Genomic DNA, 19,520 nt, shown 5'->3' on the forward strand with positions numbered 1-19,520 from the left:
CAGCCACCTAAACATGCCCAGTTTTGCCTTTGCATATCATAAAGGAAGTCATGAAATGGAGATTGTTTGTTCTTTCCTGTTTTCCATTTACACGTCCTATTATTTTAAAAGTGCACTAATTTATGATTATTGCAAACTGCTGCTAAGTTGCTTCAGTTGTGTCGGACTCTGTGAGACCCCATAGACGGCAGCCCACCAGGCTCCTCTGTCCCTGGGATTCTCCAGCCAAGAACACTGGAGTGGGTTGCCATTTCCTTCTCCAATGCATGAAAGTGAAGTCGCTCAGTCATGTCCAACTCTTCACCACCCCATGGACTGCAGCCCACCAGGCTCCTGCATCCATGGGATTTTCTAAGCAAGAGTACCGGAGTGGGTTGCCATTGCCCTCTCCATGATTATTGCAAAAGGTAGTTTAAAATACCATGTCATTTTTGTCTTCCTTTGGATTTTTGCTTCACTCTCTATGTTCCAGGTCCAAAGAACCATGGACAGTTCCCCCAAAGTGTCATGTTCTCTTTCATGGTACCCATTCAATAAGATTGCAGTGTCTTTTTCTCTCTTCTCTCCCTCTCATGGACTTTATCTTCAACCTTTTGGTCTTAGCTTAACTGTAACCATTTCTAAAAGACTTTGTTTAACCTTCCATATCTGGATTAGCAGCTTGTGTTTGTTTGATTACCAACTTGGTCACATGCTATTGTAATTTCTATTACTCTAAGTTTCCTTTCTAGACTATAAACTCTCCAAGGGCTGGTACTCGATTGTAATTACAGTTCTGAGGCCACATCCTGACTCAGTGACTATCGAAGAATGGACCTACTATAACAAAAAAAAATCTACTGAGTGAATGAATACATGGATAAATAATTAGCCATCATTTTCTAAGGCAGATGATAATTTGTTCTCATTGTTTGCTACATTGAACTGAAGGTCTTTGCTCATACCTATGGCTTTCCTAGTCTCCCAAGTTCTATATTTAGAATTTTCTTTATTTTGTATAGTATGATACTTATGTTACTTCAGAGCAATGCAGCTTTTTTTAAGTCTGGGATAGAAAAGAAAGAAGACAATCTACTATCGGTGTAAATCTGCTCTTAGGACCCATTTCTCATGAAAAGCAGACTGGAAAGAGTGGTGGCTGAAGATCGAAGGGCAGGAGTCATTAAGGGAGTGAACCAGTAATTGTTTCCACATTCACTTTTGTTCCTCTGATATTCTGGCTCCCAGAAGCTCTGGCTTGATTGTTGACAGTCAACATGTGAGAACTGAGGTTTCTGCTTCTTTGTACAAGACAACTTGTGTGGTTGTGTGAGAAGGAGTGAGAGATAGTGTTTTTGTCTCATGAATAACAACTGTGCATTTTGATATTGCTGACAAAGAACTAAAGTTACTAAACCAATGATATACTCCTGGGGAATATGTTGAAAAAAAAAATTCACTCTTTTTTTCTTTCTTTTTTCCCTCTCCTAGCTCTTCACCAGCATTTAATTCAACCTAAGGAACCAGGAACTGAGGAGGAAGGAAGTAATTGACATTCAAAGCCTCTATTTTTAGACACCTTTACACTTTTCTTTTGCATCTAACTAGCAAGGATTTTTCCAAACAAGCTTTTAATTAGCAGGTGAGTTTAATTGATATGTGGGTTTCTCAGAAGGGGAACGGACCTCAATGTGGAGGAGGAGGGGGAGGGCTTCCATCATTCTCACAATAGAAGACCATTAATTCATTTGCACCTGGATGCTTTAAAAGATCCATTTACTGTAGCAAAGAAAGAAGGCAGAGACTCAAAAGGGTGGAATCTGTCAGGGAAGAAAGAGAAGCACTATAATTTAACATGCTATCTGGATGATTTAAACCTTGGAGAAATATTGCTACTGATGACCAGATATAGCAACTAACCTGTTTGCATACAGCCAGGTTTTGTCCGAGTGCTGAGAAGAGATTAATGTTTCAAAATCAATGAGGTTAATATTTTTTTAAAAAACTTTTTAGCTGGCAGGAAAGTGAAAAATAAAACATATAGGTAAATCACTTTCATTGATCTTAAAAGAATACTTTATTAGTATAAGCGATGTGAGAATGTTTTAAAAGTGAAATCCTGGATAGTCTTGCTATTTATGGAGGCAGAAGAGAACACATATCCTGTGTTCAGTTTTGCGGAGTGGCAAGTTGCAGGAGGCATCGGGGGTAGGGGTATGTAAGTCATGAATCATAAACCATTGGTTGCATGCAACAGCAACCAATACTGAGTAACGTAAGTAGAAAAACAAAAGGATAAATTAAAATCATATTGGCTATGTCACAAAATCAAACGAATGGCTGAAGAGAAGGACAGGAGCTAGAGAAGTTCAGAAATCTAGGTAAGGAACTAGTGGAGGGTGTGATTGGTATCTGACTGGTGAAATTTGGTTAAAATCTGTCCCCTTCTTCCCCCATTGACAGGGGAAGCGAGATACTTCCATTCAACCAATATCATCTCTGGTGAGGGACAAAGAGTTCATAAATTACAAAATTCTAAATGCTGATACAGTTTTGACCTACTCTAAAACTTTATGTATATAAACAAACATATCACCTGTACATGCATATGTAGACATCCATGGTCACAACATTGTGATTACCAAATTTTCTTCTGATATTCCAGCACCAGAACTCCCTGCCTGTCTCAGGATGATTATAGGTGTTGAGCAGGCATGTTGAAACTCTGTGCCATGTCAGACATTGTTAAAGTGCATACTATCCATTAGCCTGAGTGGAAGTCTTCCATCTAGAGGGAGAAAATTCTCCTTTGATTCCCTGCAGCTAGCAGCCATAAAAATATGGCTGCACTTTTACCCTTTAAGATGCCTTTTCAGATTATTTGATATTTATTCTTTAAAAGAGTTTTAAATAATAGCCTGGACCCTGCTGAGTTCACCACAGAACTGTCAGAGACTTGTATTTATTGGACAAACAGTAGTTACTTAGAACGCAGAGTCCTAGAAGAAAAGCCAGCTACATAAACATCTCCTACTCCCAAATATCTGCTTCAGTGATGGGCTCAAACTGAAATTTTTATTGCAGTAGAAAATGATTGTTTGTAATGGGAAGATACAGTTCATTATTTAAGAAAGAACCCACCCTCTTCACGATAAATTTGGGGCATTCCTCATATGTATCCTGAAGACTCTATTTCCTTTTCTTCATTAGAAAACAAAATGAGTGAGAATGTTTGGAAGACTTTTGCATGACCTCATGGTTAGTCCAAATGGAAATGCATTACTATCTTTAACAGAGTATTTAGATTCATAACTTGGCTTATGTATAGGTGTTGTGTGTATTTGTAACAGAAAAATATGAAGAGAACAGCATATCCAATTACAGTTCTGCCTTGTATGATTTGTGGTCTTCTCTGTGTATCCTTCACTAGAATGTAAGCAGTGCAAACTCTCAGAGCAGGCAGCTCCCCTAGTCTAGCCTGTGCTGACAATGGGAAGGTAATGAAAATAAGGACCCTCAAAGGTTGTAATTGGTGATCCAACCTCCTTCACCACATGGAAATTAATTGGCCAGATGTTCCCTACCCAACTGTAAAAGGGGGATAATGTGGGAGACTGAGTTTTCACCCTTCCCCAGGTGTGCACATTTGAGCAGGGAAAAGTGACTGTGAGTGACATGCTGACAGGTACAGTCCCCGTGTTCCTCAGTGCCCTTTATATCTGTTACATATTTAGGATTTTTCCCCTGAGGCACTTCAGAGATATGAAAATAGACAAGGAACTAAACCAAAAGGCCCTTAAAAATATAAAAAATTAGTTGAGAAGTTGTGAATTTTGTATTATGTGAATATTAATTGTACTGTTATTTGAGGTTATATTTATACCTGTTGCTGTTGACTCTTGTTATAATTATACCAGGCACTGTACCAAGCATTTTACATTTTGTACATAACCTTCATGAGCTTAGCAGTGGATACTTATACCATCTAATTTTTTAGATGCATCAATTGGAGTTCAGAGAGATTGAATCAATCTTTCATAGTTACATAGAAAGTAAGAGAGCACATCTTAAGGATCTAATATCAGAGCCATGGGCTTCCCTACTAAGCTAGATAGTTTCCAAAAGAGCAGGTTTGTTCACCTCTACAAGATAAGGTGATAAGCCCAGTATTTGCACTATCTCATTTAATCCTCAAAACCACAGAGAGATGCAAAAATTGGTCCCCATTTCACAGAGAAAAATATAGAGGTGACAAGAGATTGAACTTGACCAAGTTCCCAGGTAACTGTGGAACAGAGAAAGCGCTCAAGTTTAGTTTTCTCTGACTACAAAGCCAGGTGTTAACCACAGTAAAGCTATACCACAGAAAGAATACTTCTTTTGAAATTGAAAATATAACTTTGTTACTCTGATTTAAGTCTGATTTCCTTCCTTGACCATATTCACATGTTTACATTCCCAGCAAAATGATTATCCTGCCGTCTTCTCCTCTGCAGCATTTCCTTGAGCTTCAATTTTGAATGGAGCCCAAAATGTCCCCTGATTATTCCATGCAATTGCCCTCAAGGACTATTTAGGAAGAAAATGTTGTTCTTCTAATAAAACAGCACAGCTGTCTCAAAGAGCTTTTAATCCATCTTTTTAAAAGATGTGGACTTTCTAAAATAATGTCGCCCCCATTTGTCTTCTGTGAAAGAAGATATTTCAAACCCAGGAGCACCTATCATAATAAACCATTAAGATGACTCCAGCCTTTCAGTGTATTTTTAGAATTTCATATTTCACCAAATGTTGTTATATATAATTCATGGTAGTGGGATATGATGGGCTATGACATTTATCTCATTTGCGAAGAAAGACCAAATAACTCATTGTCCCACATACACAAATAAATTGTTCTTGTCCCCAAGCATAAGATTCTGTTTTGTTAGTTTCCTCACCTTAATGGATTTTATTTTCTACATTAATACTTTTTGCAAAAGACTCTGACCCTTAATATAAGTTTGGCTATTGTGAAGGAAAGAAAATCCCTGGAAACCAGACTCACTGATCAAAAACTGAAGCATTAACAAAGCAGTCTATGCATCTAGAAGTAAAAGGAGGTCTTGAGTGATAATTATTTTGTAGGATTTCATTCAGCGTTTTTGTCACACGTCAAACACGAAGAGAAAGCTAAAATTTTCTCTGCCCTTTGAGTGGATACCATCTGTTTTAGCTCAAGGAGGGCACAGGGTTCTATTTTTCTTTCTTTCTTCAGTTTTAAAGGGTCCTATATTTGATTCTAACATTACAATGCTATACTTGATTCAAGAACTTCTAAAAACTAAATTTGAGAATCTTAATGTGATGCTTTAGTCTATATGACATTTAAACATGTATACGAGTACGTGTAAGTGGATTTTTTCCCTAATTAAATTGTAACAGTATGTTGAGAATATGCCTCACTAGGTTTTGTCTGTATTTTCACTTCTTATTCTTCATAGGCATGCATATTTCTTAAGGTTTTTAATCTTACCTGGTGTGAATTTTAGTCTGTGGTGTCCTAGTTGATTAACCTCCTTGAGATAGATAGTTCTTATTCTTTCTTGCTTTCCTAAGTCATTGGACATTCATAAAAGCACTCAAGAACTCTTTTGCAAATGGAAGTGAAATTAATTTAATGCATTTTAAGACTTTTGTCATGAAAATTTCTAAGCACATATTCATAGAATGACTAAAGATATACATAAATGCTTTTATCATAAGCAGCCAATATATAGTGTATAGGTAATATATAGAGAGCACTTCAATTTATGTTTATATATACATAAGCTTACACAAAATAACTTACTTGATGTAAGCATCATTACATACTTATATATTTATATAACTATAAATAATTATATAGTTACAGTAGATTGTAGATATAGCATGTGTGTGTTCTCTTTGCTAAATGTTTGTGTGTGAGGGGGTGGTTATGTAAACATTTACTGCATCAAGAGGCACTGATGGCTTAACTATAATCTTTTTTTTTAATAAATTTATTTATTTTAGTTGGGGGCTAATTACTTTACAATATTGTAGTAGTTTTTGCCTTACATTGACATGAATCAGCCATGGGTTTACTTGTGTTCCCCTTCCTGGACCCACCTCCCTCCCCATCCCATCCCTCTGGGTCATCCCATTGCCCCAGCCCTGAGCATTTGTCTCATGCATTGAACATGGAATGGTGTTCTGTTTCACATATGATAATATACATGTTTCAAAGCTATTCTCCCAGAACGTCCCACCCTCACCTTCTCCCTCGGAGTCCATAAGACTGTTCTATGCATCTGTGTCTCTTATTCTGTCTCGCATATAGGGTTATCATTACCATCTTTCAAATTCCATATATATGCATTAGTATACTGTATTGGTGTTTTTCTTTCTGGCTTACTTCACTCTGTATAATGGGCTCCAGTTTCATCCATCTCAATAGAACTGATTCAAATGTATTTTTTTAATGGCTGAGTAATATTCCATTGTGTATCTGTACCACAGCTTCCTTATCCATTCGTCTGCTGATGGACATCTAGGTTGCTTCCATGTCCTGGCTATTGTAAACAGTGCTGCGATGAACATTGGGGTACACGCGTCTCTTTCAATTCTGGTTTCCTCGGTGTGTATGCCCAGCAGTGGGATTGCTGGGTCATATGGCAGTTCTATTCCCAGTTTTTTAAGGAATCTCCACACTGTTCTCCATAGTGGCTGTACTAGTTTGCATACCCACCAACAGTGTAAGAGGGTTCCCTTTTCTCCACACCCTCTCCAGCATTTATTGCTTGTAGACTTTTGGATAGCAGCCATTCTGACTGGTGTGAAATGGTACCTCATTGTGGTTTTGATTTGCATTTCTCTAATAAAGAGTGATGTTAAGCATCTTTTCATGTGTTTGTTAGCCATCTGTATGTCTTCTATGGAGAAATGTCTGTTTAGTTCTTTGGCCCATTTTTTGATTGGGTTGTTTATTTTTCTGGAATTCAGCTGCAGAAGTTGCTTGTATATTTTTGAGATTAGTTGTTTGTCTGTTGCTTCTTTTGCTATTATTTTCTCCCATTCTGAAGGCTGTCTTTTCACCTTGCTTATAGTTTCCTTTGTTGTGCAAAAGCTTTTAATTTTAATTAGGTCCCATTTGTTTATTCTTGCTTTTATTTCCAATATTCTGGGAGGTGGGTCATGGAGGATCCTGCTGTGATCTATGTCAGAGAGTGTTTTGCCTATGTTTCCCTCTAGGAGTTTTATTGTTTCTGGTCTTACGTTTAGATCTTTAATCCATTTTGAGTTTATTTTTGTGTACGGTGTTAGGAAGTGTTCTAGTTTCATTCTTTTACAAGTGGTTGACCAGTTTTCCCAGCACCATTTGTTAAAGAGATTGTCTTTTCTCCATTGTATATTCTTGCCTCCTTTGTCGAAGATAAGGTGTCCATAGGTGCGTGGATTCATCTCTGGGCTTTCTATTTTGTTCCATTGATCTATATTTCTATCTTTGTGCCAGTACCATACTGTCTTGATGACTGTGGCTTTGTAGTAGAGCCTGAAGTCAGGCAGGTTGATTCCTCCAGTTCCATTCTTCTTTCTCAAGATTGCTTTGGCTATTCGAGGTTTCTTATATTTCCATACAAATTGTGAAATGATTTGTTCTAGTTCTATGAAAAATACCGTTGGTAGCTTGGTAGGGATTGCATTGAATCTATAGATTGCTTTGGGTAGTATACTCATTTTCACTATATTAATTCTTCCAATCCATGAACATGGTATATTTCTCCATCTGTTTGTGTCCTCTTTGATTTCTTTCATCAGAGTTTTATAGTTTTCTATATATAAGTCTTTTGTTTCTTTAGGTAGATATATTCCTAAGTATTTTATTCTTTTTGTTGCAGTGGTGAATGGTATTGTTTCCTTAATTTCTCTTTCTGTTTTCTCATTATTGGAGTATAGGAATGCAAGGGATTTCTGTGTGTTAATTTTATATCCTGCAACTTTACTATATTCATTGATTAGCTCTAGTAATTTTCTGGTAGAATCTTTAGGGTTTTCTATGTAGAGGATCATGTCCTGCAAACAGTGAGAGTTTTACTTCTTCTTTTCCTATCCGTATTCCTTTTATTTCTTTTTCCGCTCTGATTAGTGTGGCCAAAAACTATGGCCACATTTCGCAAAAACTTCCAAAACTATGATGAATAGTAGTGGTGAAAGTGGGCATCCTTGCCTTGTTCCTGACTTTAGGGGAAATGCTTTCAATTTTTCACCATTGAGGATAATGTTTGCTGTGGGTTTGTCATATATAGCTTTTATTATGTTGAGGTATGTTCCTTCTATTCCTGCTTTCTGGAGGGTTTTTATCATAAATGGATGTTGAATTTTATCAAAGGCTTTTTCTGCATCTATTGAGAGAATCATATGGTTTTTTTCTTTCAATTTGTTAATGTGGTGTATTACATTGATTGATTTGCAGATGTTAAAGAAACCTTGCATTCCTGGGATAAAGCCCACTTGGTCATGATGTATGATCTTTTTAATATGATGTTGGATTCTGTTTGCTAGAATTTTATTAAGGATTTTTGCATCTATATTCATCAGTGATACTGGCCTATAGTTTTCTTTTTTTGTGTCTGGTTTTGGAATTAGGGTGATGGTGGCCTCATAGAATGAGTTTGGAAGTTTACCATCTTCTGCAATTTTCTGGAAGAGTTTGAGTAGGATAGATGTTAGCTCTTCTACATTTTTGGTAGAATTCCGCTGTGAAGCCGTCTGGTCCTGGGCTTTTTATCAGGAAATATGTAGGACAGAGGAGGGAAAAAAACATCCAAGTTAATAGTTCTAGTATCAGCAGTTACCACACCTCAGCTGGACCTCCTGGATTTTGATATCATCTGAGTACAAAGCTAATAGTAATTTCAAAAGTTAGATGGCCACTGGCCTCCACTAAGAGCTCCACCGAAGGGGCTTTTTAGAGCCTACTGCAGTGGAGAGTTTTAGAGTAGTGAGACAGCCCAGCTAACATCCTTTTAATAACATCTTTTGAGGCAGCCAAATTGCTACCTACTTGACCATTTTGCATTAATTCTGGTTATTTTTCAGTAATCAGATGATTAGGACAATGAAACAACCCGTGGTAATTCAACAGATTCTACAAAATGTAATTGTTTACTTGGACATAGAGTAGCCAGTAAAATTATACTGCTTAATGCCTTTAATATTTAACATGAAGACTGAGAGGTAGAAAATTGCAGATATAGGACTAGATGAAAATATAAAGTCCTTAGGGAGGTTAGCAATGGAACTGAACACATTTTGCATGTCTCTGAGGTGCCAGTTCCTCTGACAGGTATGTTACACCTCCAGTCTTATTTAATTCTCATCCTTAGAGGGTAAATTGATTATTTCTAGTTTTCAGATGAGGAAATTGAAATTTGGAGTGTTTAAGTGACTTGCCAATGTATTTACTTCTGAGAGGGCTTCCCTGGTGACTCAGATGGTAAAGCATCTGCCTGCCATGAAGGAGACCCAGGATGGATCCCTGGTCAGGAAGATCCCTTGGAGAAAGGAATGGCTACCCACTCCAGTATTCTTGCCTGGAGAACCCCATGGACAGGAGCCTGGTGGGCTACAGTCCATTTGTTCACAAAAAATCAGACACAATGGAGTGATTAACACTTTCACCTACTTCTAAGAAGTCTCTCCACTTCCAGTCTGGATAAAAGCATTGTTGATTGCTGTCATCCTTTTCCTAAGCCCTTGAATTTAAGCTTCTTGAGGACTTGGACTTTATCTTGTTCTTTATTGTACTCCAGAGTCTAATACATCATTAAATGCATTCAACCCATATTTCTTAAATGCCCAATATACGCCAAGCCCAAGAAATAATGAAAACAAACAAACAGCACTCCCTATCCTCCAAAAGCTGACATTTTAGTGTAAGGATGCAAAGAGTAAGCATAATCATTATGTAAACTATGTACAGTGTAAAACAGAAAAATGCACTGTGGAAAATAATAAACCAGAACAGGGGGCTAGGAAGAGAGTGATCAGGGAGTTTTTGCAGAGAAATAGACATATGAACCAAGACCTGAGGAAGTGAAGGAGGAAGCCATGAGGACAGGTCAAAGGAAGAGTGTTTCCCTAGGCAGAGGGAACAGCCTGTACAATGGTGTGAGCTGGAAACAGGCCTGACTTGTCTGAGTACAGCAAGCAGGCAAGTGTGGCTGGAAAGGAGTGAATGAGGCCCAGAAGACTGCAGTATTGGAGCAGACAGATGGTAGAAGAGGAGGGTGAAAACTCCTAAGCCATTGTAGGCAATATACGCTGAGTGAGATGAGAAGCCAGTGGAAGTTTGAACAAAGGATGTGGTGTGACCTGACTTACCTTTCCTCAGATGATCACAGATGGCTGCAGAGAGAACAAACTGAAAGAGGTCAAGAATGGAAGCAGGGAGAATATTTGGAAAGTCTTAAAATAATACAGGGAAGCATAATCACATATGGTTTAAGTTGAGGATACGTGATCGTGAAGGTGGTGAGTAGTGTGACCTGTTTGAATGCAGAGTGCCAAAGACAGCAAGGAGAGATAAGAAAGCCGTCCTCAGTGACCAATGCAAAGAAATAGAGGAAAACAATAGAATGGGAAAGACTAGAGATCTCTTCAGGAAAATTAGAGATATCAAGGGAACATTTCATTCAAAGATGGGCTCAATAAAGCACAGAAATAGTATGGACCTAACAGAAGAAGAAGATATTAAGGAAAGGTGGCAAGAATACACAGAAGAACTGTACAAAAAAGATCTTCACAACCCAGATAATCACGATGGTGTGATCACTCACCTAGAGCCAGACAGATATCCTGGAATGTGAAGTCAAGTGGGCCTTAGGAAGCATCACTACGAACAAAGCTAGTGAGGGTGATGGAAATCCAGTTGAGTTATTTCAAATCCTAAAAGAGGATGCTGTGAAAGTGCTGCACTCAATATGTCAGCAAATTTGGAAAACTCAGCAGTGGCCACAGGACTGGAAAAGGTCAGTTTTCATTCCAATCCCAAAGAAAGGCAATGCCAAAGAATGCTCAAATTACTGCACAATTGCACTCAACTCACACACTAGTAAAGTAATGCTCAAAATTCTCCAAGCCAGGCTTCAGCAATACGTGAACCGTGAACTTCCAGATGTTCAAGGTGGTTTTAGAAAAGGCAGAGGAACCAGAGATCAAATTGCCAACATCCGCTGGATCATTGAAAAGCAAGAGAGTTCCAGAAAAAACATCTATTTCTGCTTTATTGACTATGCAAAAACCTGTGACTGTGTGGATCACAATAAACTGTGGAAAATTCTGAAAGAGATGGGAATACCAGACCACCTGACCTGCCTCTTGAGAAACCTGTATGCAGATCAGGAAGCAACAGTTAGAACTGAACATGGAACCACAGACTGGTTCCAAATAGGAAAAGGAGTACATCAAGGCTGTATATTGTCACCCTGCTTATTTAACTTATGTGCAGAGTACATCATGAGAAACAGTGGGCTGGAAGAAGCACAAGATGGAATCAAGATTGCTGGAAGAAATATCAATAACCTCAGATATGCAGATGACATCACCCTTATGGCAGAACATGAAAACTAAAGAGCCTCTTGACGAAAGTGAAAGAGGAGAGTGAAAAAGTTGGCTTAAAGCTCAACGTTCAGAAAACTAAGATCATGGCATCTGGTCCCATCACTTCATGTCAAATGGATGGTGAAACAGTGGCTGACTTTATTTTTGGGGGCTCTGAAATCACTGCTGTTTGTGACTACAACCATGAAATTAAAAGACGCTTACTCCTCGGAAGGAAAGTTATGACCAACCTAGACAGCATATTAAAAAGCAGAGACATTACTTTGTCAACAAAGGTCTGTCTAGTCAAGGCTGTGGTTTTTCCAGTGGTCATGTATGGATGTGAGAGTTAGACTTTAAAGAAAGCTGAGCACTGAAGAATTGATGCTTTTGAACTGTGGTGTTGGAGAAGACTCTTGAGAGTCCCTTGGACTGCAAGTGATCCAACAAGTCCATCCTAAAGAAGATCAGTCCTGGATGTTCATTGGAAGGACTGATGTTGAAGCTGAAACTCTAATACTTTGGCCCCTTGATGTGAAGAGCTGACTCATTTGAAAAGACCATGATGCTGGGAAAGATTGAGGGCAGGAGGAGAAGGGGACGACAGAGGATGAGATGGTTGGATGGCATCACTGACTCAAAGGACATGAGTTTGGGTGAACTGCAGGAGTTGGTGATGGGCAGGGAGGCCTGGCATCCTGTAGTTCATGGGGTTGCAAAGAGGTGGACACTACTGAGTGACTGCACTGAACTGAACTGAAGTGTGATTCTGGATATATTCTGAAGGTAAATCTGACATCAAATATAAACGGGGTGTGAATAACAAAGGCCAGTCAAAAATGACCTTAAGGATTGTTGCCCGAACAACTGGAAAGATGGGGTTACCTTTTAACAGAGAGTCGGTCTATGGTAGGACTGAATGTTCTGAGGAACATGTGGACCTGGGTTTTTGGCATGCTAACCTCAAGATGCCTGGTAAACATCTTACCTGAGATACTGATTAGTCTGGTGACTGGATATCCACCATCATCTGGAGTCTAAGAAAAAGTTGGGGCTTGAGGTATATAAATAGATACAGTGTCATTGCTATAAAAACTATATCAAAAAGCCATAAGGTTGAATGAAATCTCCATGGGAGTTAGTGTGGGCTCAGTGGGTACTAGCTCTTAGTTGATACATGAATGGATGTGTACAATAGAGGTGAAATTAGAAGAAATCTAGTTTGTCTGACTTCCAAGACAACATGTTTGTTATTCTTTATGTATTTCCATATTTTTAGTTGGCATCAACAAAAAGTTTCTGGTTATTTTAAGGAGCAATGCTAACAAAAAGAATTCATGTAAAAGGTACTGGGGTACTTACAGAATTTTTTGAAGGAACTAGAGAACCAATTTCAAATGCCACCTAAGCAGAAATGGAGCTTAAAATTTCAGTAATTTAAAAGAAAAAGGTCATCAGTATATCAGTTTTAGCACCAGAGAAAGAGTGGTGATGATACTAATGATATTTGATATTAAGGAAAAGGGGATTCTTTTTAATCAATGTCTGCAATGTGACAGAGCATTAGCTCATTTAATCTTCATACCATTTTTATGAAATGCACATTACTCTCCTTACTCTGTAGATGAAGAAACTGAGAGTTAGGGGACTTTATTAGTCCTGGTGGGTCACACAAATGACGGGTACCAGAGTCTGGATTCTGATCCGGATTTGTCTCATTCCCTAGTCCACATTTCTCCCATTTTACCAGACTGCGTTTCTAAAGTGGGTAAGAGTTGGGGCTTTAAATATGTAAATATATACCTCATTCATTCTGAAGAAGCCTTGCTTTCTTTTCAGTACACTGTGAGTTCAGCAGGGCTGATGGCTTTTTCCTGTTTAGTAGAAAGGAAAACTTACCGTCTTACTTGGGCTTCTCTTACCTTGGGCCTTGGGTAATTCCTCTCGCCGCTGCCGCCGGCCCCAGCCCCCAGCCCGGCCTAGCCCCTGTCGGTTTTTTGGGCTGCAGAATCACTGCTGATGGTGACTGCAGCCATGAAATTAAAAGACGCTTACTCCTTGGAAGGAAGGTTATGGCCAACCTAGATAGCATATTTAAAAGCAGAGACATTACTTTGCCAACAAAAGTCCGTCTAGTCAAGGCTATGGTTTTTCCAGTGGTCATATATGGATGTGAGAGTTGGACGATGAGGAAAGCTGAGCGCCGAAGAATTGATGCTTTTGAACTGTGGTGTTGGAGAAGACTCTTGAGAGTCCCTTGGACTGCAAAGAGGTCCAATCAATCCATCCTAAAAGAGATCAATCCTGGGTGTTCATTGGAGGGTCTGATGTTGAAGCTGAAACTCCAATACTTTTGCCACCTCATGCGAAGTGTTGACTCATTGGAAAAGACCCTAATGCTGGGTAGAATTGGGGGCGGGAGGAGAAGGGGACGACAGAGGATAAGATGGTTGGATGGCATCACCGACTCGATGGACATGGGTTTGGGTAGACTCCGGGAGTTGGTGATGGACAGAGAGGCCTGGCGTGCTGCCATTCATGAGGTCGCAAAGAGTCGGACACGACTGAGTGACTGAACTGAACTGAACTGGGAAAGGAAAACTAGAGCTAAATGACCTGACCCAACTCGACTCCCTCTAAAAGCAGACCCAAGATTTGGCTTCCAGTTTGCTGAATGTGAGTCCAAGTTCTCTCCCCACCACTGTGAACTAAACTTTGCAAATCTAATTATGATCCTAATAAATACATCTCTACTTTTTTGCAAAGATTTCTTACAAGTTACTGATTGCCTCCAATGCCAGTATAAATGAATGAACTGAACACTTATATTTATTAATTGTGAAGCTGAATATTTTGGACAATCTAGCAGCACCTCTTGACGCATTTCTGTGTGACTTCAATCCTAATTGTGATAGCATTTTCCTCTCATGCTACATAAGTGCTCTGGATTCTAATACTTTTCACTTTTCACTTGATTTTTAATTTCTCCTTAATTGCTTCCTCCCCCTCCTTAATCACTTTTATTTGGAAATAAGAAAGCCCTCTTTTTCCCCAGGTTCTGTCATTCTGATGTGGACAATCAATCTCTCTTGTCAATACAATATTTCTCTGCCTGCTTTGTCATTTATTTTTGTATTGGATTGTCTTTTACTTTATTTCTCTTGTCCCTTTTCTTTTGAATCTTTAAAAAGTTTATTTCTCCCTGCTGAATCATTTCAGTTTGGTGGAATGAGATTGTGCTGACTTTTTCTCCCTTAAGCTGTTATGTTTATCATGAGATTAACATCTTTATTTTTTGCCTCTGTAGTCTCCTGAACATTTTCTCTTAGTCATTTTTATTTTCTTTCTTGTGTTCGTGGTTCTGTGTTGTTAAAGTTTTTGATGGCCTGTTCTCTACCTATCTTTTAGTTTGTCCAGTTTTCCTACTCCAGCTTGTTGGATGGTTTTATTCTTCATTTTTTTACATGACGATATCAGAAGTTGTTCCTACCAGATCCAGTCAAAAAATTATAAGTCCTCTGCTCTGTTCCGCTCTCTGCACATGTTTATTAGTAAATAGATAGTATTGGAAGAGGTTCCATTCTTACACTAGGCTTGTCCAGAGTTTCATTTGGTAAAAAAGTGCTTCCATCAAAAAGAAACTATATCTCAAAATAGGACTCAGTTTTATGAAAAATTACTGTAGTTTTGGCAATCTGCAATAGGTTTTTTTTTGAGTTTTTACTTCACATGGAGTTATTTAAAGTTTGTTTTTTTTTTTTTTTCTTTTTTTTTTTTTCTTATAAATTTATTTATTTTAGTTGGGGGCTAATTACTTTACAATATTGTAATAGTTTTTGCCATACATTGACATGAATCAGCTATGGGTTTACATGTGTTCCCCTTCCTGGACCCCCCACCCACCTCCCTCCCCATCCCATCCTTCTGGATCATCCCATTGCCCCGGCCCTGAGCCCTTGTCACATGCATCGAACATGGAATGGTGTTCTGTTTCACATATGATAATATACATGTTTCAATGCTATTCTCCCAGAACGTCCCACCCTCACCTTCTCCCTCAGAGTCCATAAAATTGTTCCATGCATCTGTGTCTCTTATTCTGTCTCGCATATAGGGTTATCGTTACCATCTTTCAAATTCCATATATATGCATTAGTATACTGTATTGTTGTTTTTCTTTCTGGCTTACTTCACTCTGTATAATGGGCTCCAGTTTCATCCATCTCAGTAGAACCGATTCAAATATATTTTTTTTAATGGCTGAGTAATATTCCATTGTGTATATGTACCACAGCTTCCTTATCCATTCGTCTGCTGATGGACATCTAGGTTGCTTCCATGTCCTGGCTATTATAAACAGTGCTGCGATGAACATTGGGGTACACGCGTCTTTTTCAATTCTGGTTTCCTCGGTGTATATGCCCAGCAGTGGGATTGCTGGGTCATATGGCAGTTCTATTCCCAGTTTTTTAAGGAATCTCCACACTGTTCTCCATAGTGGCTGTACTAGTTTGCATTCCCACCAACAGTGTAAGAGGGTTCCCTTTTCTCCACACCGTCTCCAGCATTTATTGCTTGTAGACTTTTGGATAGCAGCCATTCTGACTGGTGTGAAATGATACCTCATTGTGGTTTTGATTTGCATTTCTCTAATAATGAGTGATGTTGAGCATCTTTTCATGTGTTTGTTAGCCATCTGTATGTCTTCTTTGGAGAAATGTCTGTTTAGTTCTTTGGCCCATTTTTTGATTGGGTCGTTTATTTTTCGGGAATTCAGCTGCAGAAGTTGCTTGTATATTTTTGATATTAATTGTTTGTCTGTTGCTTCATTTGCTATTATTTTCTCCCATTCTGAAGGCTGTCTTTTCACCTTGTTTATAGTTTCCTTTGTTGTGCAAAAGCTTTTAATTTTAATTAGGTCCCATTTGTTTATTTTTGCTTTTATTTCCAATATTCTGGGAGGTGGGTCATGGAGGATCCTGCTGTGATTTATGTCGGAGAGTGTTTTGCCTATGTTTTCCTCTAGGAGTTTTATTGTTTCTGGTCTTACGTTTAGATCTTTAATCCATTTTGAGTTTATTTTTGTGTACGGTGTTAGGAAGTGTTCTAGTTTCATTCTTTTACAAGTGGTTGACCAGTTTTCCCAGCACCACTTGTTAAAGAGATTGTCTTTTCTCCATTGTATATTCTTGCCTCCTTTGTCGAAGATAAGGTGTCCATATGTGCGTGGGTTTATCTCTGGGCTTTCTATTTTGTTCCATTGATCTATATTTCTATCTTTGTGCCAGTACCATACTGTCTTGATGACTGTGGCTTTGTAGTAGAGCCTGAAGTCAGGCAGGTTGATTCCTCCAGTTCCATTCTTCTTCCTCAAGATTGCTTTGGCTATTCGAGGTTTCTTATATTTCCATACAAATTGTGAGATGATTTGTTCTAGTTCTGTGAAAAATACCATTGGTAGCTTGATAGGGATTGCATTTGAATCTATAGATTGCTTTGGGTAGTATACTCATTTTCACTATATTAATTCTTCCAATCCATGAACACGGTATATTTCTCCATCTGTTTGTGTCCTCTTTGATTTCTTTCATCAGTGTTTTATAGTTTTCTATATATAAGTCTTTTGTTTCTTTAGGTAGATATATTCCTAAGTATTTTATTCTTTTTGATGCAATGGTGAATGGTATTGTTTCCTTAATTTCTCTTTCTGTTTTCTCATTATTGGAGTATAGGAATGCAAGGGATTTCTGTGTGTTAATTTTATATCCTGCAACTTTACTATATTCATTGATCAACTCTAGTAATTTTCTAGTAGAATCTTTAGGGTTTTCTATGTAGAGGATCATGTCATCTGCAAACAGTGAGAGTTTTACTTCTTCTTTTCCTATCTGTATTCCTTTTATTTCTTTTTCAGCTCTGATTGCTGTGGCCAAAACTTCCAAAACTATGTTGAATAGTAGTGGTGAAAGTGGGCATCCTTGCCTTGTTCCTGACTTTAGGGGAAATGGTTTCAATTTTTCACCATTGAGGATAATGTTTGCTGTGGGTTTGTCATATATAGCTTTTATTATGTTGAGATATGTTCCTTCTATTCCTGCTTTCTGGAGGGTTTTAATCATAAATGGATGCTGAATTTTGTCAAAGGCTTTTTCTGCATCTATTGAGATAACCATATGGTTTTTTTCTTTCAATTTGTTAATATGGTGTATTACATTGATTGATTTGCGGATGTTAAAAAAACCTTGCATTCCTGGGATAAAGCCCACTTGGTCATGATGTATGATCTTTTTAATATGATGTTGGATTCTGTTTGCTAGAATTTTATTAAGGATTTTTGCATCTATGTTCATCAGTGATATTGGCCTGTAGTTTTCCTTTTTTGTGACATCTTTGTCTGGTTTTGGAATTAGGGTGATGGTGGCCTGATAGAATGAGTTTGGAAGTTTACCATCTTCTGCAATTTTCTGGAAGAGTTTGAGTAGGATAGGTGTTAGCTCTTCTCTAAATTTTTGGTAGAATTCCGCTGTGAAGCCGTCTGGTCCTGGGCTTTTGTTTGCTGGAAGATTTCTGATTACAGTTTCGATTTCTGTGCTTGTGATGGGTCTGTTAAGATCTTCTATTTCTTCCTGGTTCAGTTTTGGAAAGTTATACTTTTCAAAGAATTTGTCCATTTCTTCCAAGTTGTCCATTTTATTGGCATATAGCTGTTGGTAGTAGTCTCTTATGATCCTTTGTATTTCTGTGGAGTCTGTTGTGATCTCTCCATTTTCATTTCTAATTTTGTTGATCTGATTCTTCTCCATTTGTTTCTTGATGAGTCTGGCTAATGGCTTGTCAATTTTGTTTATCTTCTCGAAAAACCAGCTTTTAGTTTTGTTGATTTTTGCTATGGTCTCTTTTGTTTCTTTTGCATTTATTTCTGCCCTAATTTTTAAGATTTCTTTCCTTCTACTGACCCTGGGGTTTTTCATTTCTTCCTTCTCTAGTTGCTTTAGGTGTAGAGTTAGTTGATTTATTTGATTTTTTTCTTGTTTCTTGAGGTACGCCTGTATTGCTATGAACCTTCCCCTTAGTATTGCTTTTACAGTGTCCCATAGGTTTTGGGTTGTTGTGTTTTCATTTTCATTCGTTTCTATGCATAATTTGATTTCTTTTTTGATTTCTTCTGTGATTTGTTGGTTATTCAGAAGCGTGTTGTTTAGCCTCCATATGTTGGAACTTTTAATAGTTTTTTTCCTGTAATTGAGGTCTAATCTTACTGCATTGTGGTCAGAGAAGATGGCTGGGATGATTTCAATTTTTTTGAATTTACCAAGGCTAGATTTATGGCCCAGGATGTGATCTATCCTGGAGAAAGTTCCATGTGCACTTGAGAAAAAGGTAAAATTGATTGTTTTGGGGTGGAAACTCCTGTAAATATCAATTAAATCTAATTTGTCTATTGTATCATTTAAAGTTTGTGTTTCCTTGTTAATTTTCTGTTTAGTTGATCTATCCATATGCGTGAGTGGAGTATTAAAGTCTCCCACTATTATTGTGTTATTGTTAATTTCCCCTTTCATACTTGTTAGTATTTGCCTTATATATTGTGGTGCTCCTATGTTGGGTGCATATATATTTATGATTGTTACGTCTTCTTCTTGAATTGATCCTTTGATCTTTATGTAGTGTCCTTCTTTGTCCCTTTTCACATCCTTTATTTTAAAGTCTATTTTATCTGAAATGAGTATTGCGACTCCTGCTTTCTTTTGGTCTCCGTTTGCGTGGAATATGTTTTTCCATCCTTTCACTTTCAGCCTGTGTGTGTCTCTAGTTTTGAGGTGGGTCTCTTGTAGACAGCATATATAGGGGTCTTGTTTTTGTATCCATTCAGCCAGCCTTTGTCTTTTGGTTGGGGCATTCAACCCATTTACATTTAAGGTAATTATTGATAAGTATGA

At 38.0% G+C, this 19,520-nt stretch overlaps 1 protein-coding gene across 1 annotated transcript in view; it reads left to right on the top strand.

The window, feature by feature from the left end:
• TENM2 (teneurin transmembrane protein 2) overlaps positions 1 to 19,520 on the top strand; it is a 1,754,865-nt gene that overhangs the window by 291,523 nt on the left and 1,443,822 nt on the right. The window contains exon 3 of the mRNA XM_081504400.1: positions 1,471 to 1,621. The gene's annotated coding sequence lies outside the window, so the exon portion shown is untranslated. The remainder of the gene's footprint in view (positions 1 to 1,470; positions 1,622 to 19,520) is intronic.

Source organism: Giraffa tippelskirchi, chromosome 6 (genome assembly GCF_054371585.1).
Source record: "Giraffa tippelskirchi isolate mGirTip1 chromosome 6, T2T-mGirTip1v1.2.pri, whole genome shotgun sequence".
Classification (NCBI taxonomy): Eukaryota; Metazoa; Chordata; class Mammalia; order Artiodactyla; family Giraffidae; genus Giraffa; species Giraffa tippelskirchi.